This window comes from Apium graveolens, chromosome 11, assembly GCF_009905375.1.
Source record: "Apium graveolens cultivar Ventura chromosome 11, ASM990537v1, whole genome shotgun sequence".
NCBI lineage: Eukaryota > Viridiplantae > Streptophyta > Magnoliopsida > Apiales > Apiaceae > Apium > Apium graveolens.
The window spans coordinates 1,084,276-1,090,275 of NC_133657.1; positions in this window are offsets into that span (position 1 = coordinate 1,084,276).

Genomic DNA, 6,000 nt, shown 5'->3' on the forward strand with positions numbered 1-6,000 from the left:
AAATGGTTTACCATACCTACTTGAAGGAACACATCTTGTTGTATTTTATGACAGATGGTAGGGTTTATCATATAAGACAAAATGCCATTCCATTGAAGTATTTTGAAGAATTGGAGCATGTATTATTCTTACTTCAAGTGGATGACAGATTGACAGGGACTGCTGCAAATTATTTGAAAGAACAGATTCAGAGACAGAAAAGACTTTATTCTGTTAAGTCTGACAGCATATATGTTCCAAAGTACAGAAATCACAATGGTGATATTGTTGATATGAAGCCTAATACTGCACAGATCAGAACATATCTTGGTATTAAGGGGCTTGAATTCAATCTAGAGTCTGACAAAGCTTATGTCATAAGACTAGATCGGGAGTTGAGAAAAGCAAAGATTAATGATCTCAGAGCTGCAATATTTCAAACTGGTGAAGATACTGCAGAGCTTAAAGATGTCAAATGGAGAATGATTGATGAACTCAGATATGCTGAGAAATGTTTGTTGAAGAATTATCTCAGAACAACTCCTGACATCAGAGAGATCAGAAAATGATGAAGCCAAGTCAAAGATCTACAACTACTTAAATTCTGATGTGTATACAGACTAAAGTTGTTATCAGAAGTTGAATTGGTAAAAGCTTTAAGGACTGTAAGTTGTAGTTATCTTGTCTATTTCTCATGCATTTGTACTTAATGTTTTTAACATCATCAAATATCTGTTAAACTTGTATATTTTGCTAATTTACAAGTTGGGGGAGATTGTTAGATATATTTGATAATGTCATGGCTAATATGTTTTATGTTTAGATTTCAGATCTTATTTGAACAGAACAAATCAGTACTTAACTGATCAGTACTTATACTGGACGTCAGAACTTAAGGGATATCAGTACTTATGTTATCAGGAGATAAGCATCAGGAGATAGATATCAGAACTTAAGTGCTGAAGGACGATCAGATAAGGACAGTAGCTGATTAAAGTTAAGAAGATCAAGATAAACATAAGAAGAGATATGCATGAAGAAGGAATTCCATAAAGAATGGAATACTTGGAAGGAAAGATATCTGATTGATATATGTTAGGAAGCAGAATTATATTCCATATCAATTAGCGATTATCTTGTAACTGTGTAATATATAAACACAGACATAGGGTTTACACTATAAGTGTTATCATTATCGAGAATATTATTTACTGTAACCCTAGCAGCTCTCGTGATATTTTGTTCATCATTGAGAGATAACAGTTCCAGATTGTAACAGAGTTTATTGTTTCAATAAAGTTTGTTTTCTGTTACATAAGTTCTTGAAGTTTGATTTGATTGTAATAAACACTGTATTCACCCCCTCTACAGTGAAAGTGTGACCTAACACTTGGTTACTTCCCATTTGTTTGAGCTTACTTTGTGAGCAACACACATACGAGCACGACAACAAGTTCAAGGAATAACATCTCGAGGTCGTTTCCCTTTAGCCCTATCTTCAACTTCCAAGGGTTTTGGGCCCAATCTTCCACCCTTTCGACATATATACAAACGTGACGATATACCACCATTTCTTGAATGCTTATGACTACTTCGAATAATTATCTCGAACCCTATACTTCGACCATAACTTCGATAAAAACTTTCCGCTTCATCCAACGAATCAAATATCATACCAACACAAGGAACTACATCATTCATATTTCCAATAAAATTTTCATCATTAATTTTATCATCATCATCGCCATTAAAAGAATCATTATTATCATCGGAATCACCGTGAACATCGTGATTCTTCCAACCGAAACCAACATCATCATCACTATACGTTTTTCGCTTCCCCGGATCATTAACTTTATCGTCAATACTATCAACATCTATTACTTCATCATCATTAAAGATTTTACGATAAACCCTCTTTTTTTGTGTGGGGGTAACATAATTAAAATCGTTATGATCACTAGATGAACTTGAATAATCAAATAAATAAGAAGCCATGAATTTTGAATACTAACCTTTTTTTTCAGAAGAATAAATTTGAGCAGAATGTTAAGCAGCAGTAAAAACAGCAGTACAAGATGAAAGGTATAGACAAATTAAGGTAGTTGTGTGAATTTAATGCCCGACCACAATGTTTCAATGCGGAAGCCGCAATGAAACATTACGGCACTGTACAAACCCACAAGCCAACAACTGTAAATATTTGCAGTTTAAAAAAAACTGTACAACGTACCCCACAATGTTTCATTGCGGGTGGAATTGTCCACCGCAATGAAACATTGCGGTTGGTTTGTTTATTTTTGTTATTGTCTTAAAAATTAGAAAATTAATCAAAAAATTTTAAAAAATAGTTTCTAGACTTATTATATTTCATTTAATATGTTAAATGTTATTTTGAAAGTATAAATGTTTATAAGAGTAACTTAATTATAATATGCAACTATTTTACATAGTTCTATGAAAATTTTGCACAATAGTTGTGTCAAATGATATTGCTTGACATGTAAGTTATAAAATACAAATTTTGACGATCCGACTATATGGATGTTAAAATATAATGATTGTAATAATTAAGAAAAATTATTTTTTAAATAAAATACGGGAGGTGGTCGAGTTATTTTTATATAGTTTGTTACCAAGAAATGTTTAACATTTTGGGGGCTAAAGTTGTTTTATATTTTTTATAGATAACGAAAATTCGATAAATTTTCATTTTTTTAATTTTTCACATTTTCAAATTTTGGCATTATATTTGTTTATTAAAATATAAAATTGATAAAATAAATTGGACAAGTACAAGAAAAATAAAACATTAAATAATTTATTTCATTCAAATATAAATGGAGTACATTCAAATATTTTTTCAAAAAAATACATAATAACATTTTATGTTGACGAGAATGATCAAACTTTAACGGTGTTGAAAGAACCGCCTTTATCACCCTTATCGTCGTCTTTCTTTTTCTTCGACTTTTCCGACTTCGCTTTGGCTTCATTTTCCTTTTTTTTTCTTGCGCTCAAGCGCCATTTGAATACGGCGGAGAGCTATTGCCATGTCTTCTTCTCCTTCGGGCCCGTCGTAAGCCACATCATCGATAATTACCTTATTATTGTCAAAATCATAGTAGAAAACTATTTTTCGGAAAATAGAGAAGATAATGTTGAAGAGAAAATGTAGAATGAAAATAGAGAAGAGAATGTTGAAAAAAAATGAGATGAGGCAAGACTATTTATAGGTGAAAATCTGAATTTTAAAATTCACAAAATTAAATTTAGCACATAAATTTTTTTGCTGAAGCTAATTCATTTGACTGTTGAAATTGCCGCAATGAAGCATTGCGGGGTGTCCAAACACCGCAGTGTTTCATTGCGGTGTGTCGGTCAAGCTTCTGCACCGTTGACCAGTCAATTCTTATTATTATTGGCACATAAATAAGTTTTGCACAAAAAATAAGTTTGACTGTTGATAAATTTTTTAAACAAAAATAACTCAATTCACTAAAAAGTATAAAATTAATAATATTATTTTTTAAACTAAAATAATTCACAGGATAATTTAAAGAAAAATTACAGAAAAAATAAAATTGATAAATTTATTATTAAAATTGATAATATTTTAAAATATTACTTCTACTTATATTTAATGTTAACATATTATAAAAAATTAATTACTGTTGAACATTAATATTATTTTTATACTTATATAAATAAGTTAAATATTAGAATAAGCTAAAAGAGCATTAAAAGTAAAAGAGAGGGGCACTTGGGACATTAAAAACTGTGGGTCTACCCAACATTGAAACATTGCGGAGTGCGCAATGTTCCCTGTGCATGGCGACATGCCGCAATGATTCATTGCGGAAGTCAAGACCCGCATTGAAACATTGCTTCCTCCCGCAATGTTTCATTGATGTGGGTTGGCTGCATGTCCTCCCCAATCCACGTTGGCTCCTGATTAATCCCCTATTTTATTAAGTTGTGTATATAATATTATTAGTTACATATCAGTCGGTGACTCCCAAATTTAGACCCCGGATTTGATGTGCGTCAAAACGTAGCTAATTTTTTTTGGCAAATTTTTAATTCAACATCGTGAATTGAGGAGATGTTAATGTATATATATAATATATTATAACTATTGTATAGTTTATTTATTATAATAGTTTTTTGTTGGGATGTTTGGTTATTAACTATATAGGTCGCTGATAGGGATAAATAAGTCCTGATTTTATAATTAATGGGCTGCTAGGCCCAATAATAAGATGTATAATATTCAGATCAGAAAGGTTAAGCCTGATGGACCAGATCAGGTCTGGTGGAATAAAAAAGGCCCAAAAGCCCTGATTATTAATTAATTTCGTAATTAATTAATAAGGGAAAAATCAGCTATTGAGAAGAGTCCCGATAAGGATATAAATCCTTATAGATTAGCCTCAAGGGGACCTAAAAGGATAAGGAATCAGCTTCCTACTTCCTAGGACTCCTAAGTCTATCCTAATTCAGAGGCTTGTCCACCAAGTCTCCTATACCAAGTCCAATTCAAGGACTCCCACATCTATATAAGGGGCCTCACCCCACAAACCAAGAACTACGTTTTTTGACTTGATCCTTGGCAATCAGCAAGGTACGTAGGCATCTTGTTAAGGCAGATTGAGTCACGAAACACAAGAGCAGTCAAATCGAGCCTTGAAGCTCACGTTCCTTAGTACTAAATACAGCAATTATATATATATATTAGTTTTTTATCCATAACATTTGGCGCCGTCTGTGGGAAGACAACAACAACCATGGTGAGAACACGGAGAACAATTGGAGCTATAGAGGAAGGAACACCATCAGAGACAACCCAGGTGATTTCATCAACCGTGGAGGTTCCTCCCCATTCAACTTATGCATCTACTCAGGAGGAAGCCCAGACAGGGGCAACTCAACCCCAGCTACAAGGGACAACTCCCCCGATTCAAGGTACGAATCCTCAAGTTCAACAAATACATATACCTGTGAATTCTCGACCCGTCTGATATGAATATTCAACTATTGTTACTACTAACCCCCCTTATGGGATGCCCCTTCACCCTGAGGTTGGAGGAAGCGGATATGCTGGGCGAAGCGAAGCACAAGGGCGGTCGCCCCCCTATATACGAGGTTTGGGTCCTATCCCTGAGGATCGGGAATTTTCTGGTCCATACACTGAGAGAGACTCCGAATCTTCGAATGATGAAGTGGCCCCGAGAAGGAGGCATCCTGGAAAAGAGCCAATGGCCGATGGAAGGCAACGCCCCCAAAGCACCCCAGGGGCGAATCCCCAAGTAGTGCATGAAAGGATCAGGGCTCATGAGGCTGAAATCCAAAGGCTGAGGCGTGATCTGGAGGCTCACCAGGCCACTAGACCCCACATACCTCCTAGGGGAAAAATCCTCCTCCTATCATAGACCTGGATGGTCCGGTAAGAAGAAGGGCTGCTGTCCCAAGAACTGATCCAAGCAATCTCCTTCCCCTTGGAGATCCTGACGATCCAACTCCACCCTTCACAGAAGAGATAATGAATGCCCATATCTCAAGGAAATTCAAGATGCCCACTATCAAAGCCTATGATGGCACGGGAGACCCCGCTAATCATGTTAGGACATTCTCTAATGCACTGCTGCTGCAACCCGTGAATGATGCTATAAAATGTCGGGCCTTCCCTCAAACCCTGTCGGGTATGGCTCAAAGATGGTACAGTCGCCTACCCCCAAATTCTATTGGATCGTTCAGAGAATTAAGTCAGGCTTTTATTAAGCAATTCATCAGTGGAAGAGTCCATGAGAAAAGTTCAGCATCTCTTATGAGTCTTGTGCAGGGAGCTAAGGAATCCTTGAGGGATTACCTGAATCATTTTACAAAGGAGGCTTTAAAAGTCCCAGACCTTGATGATAAGGTAGCCATGATAGCACTGCAACAAGGAACTAGGGATGAGTTTTTCAAGATGTCCTTGGCCAAACGTCCCCCAGAAAACATGTTGCAACTCCAAGAGAGGGC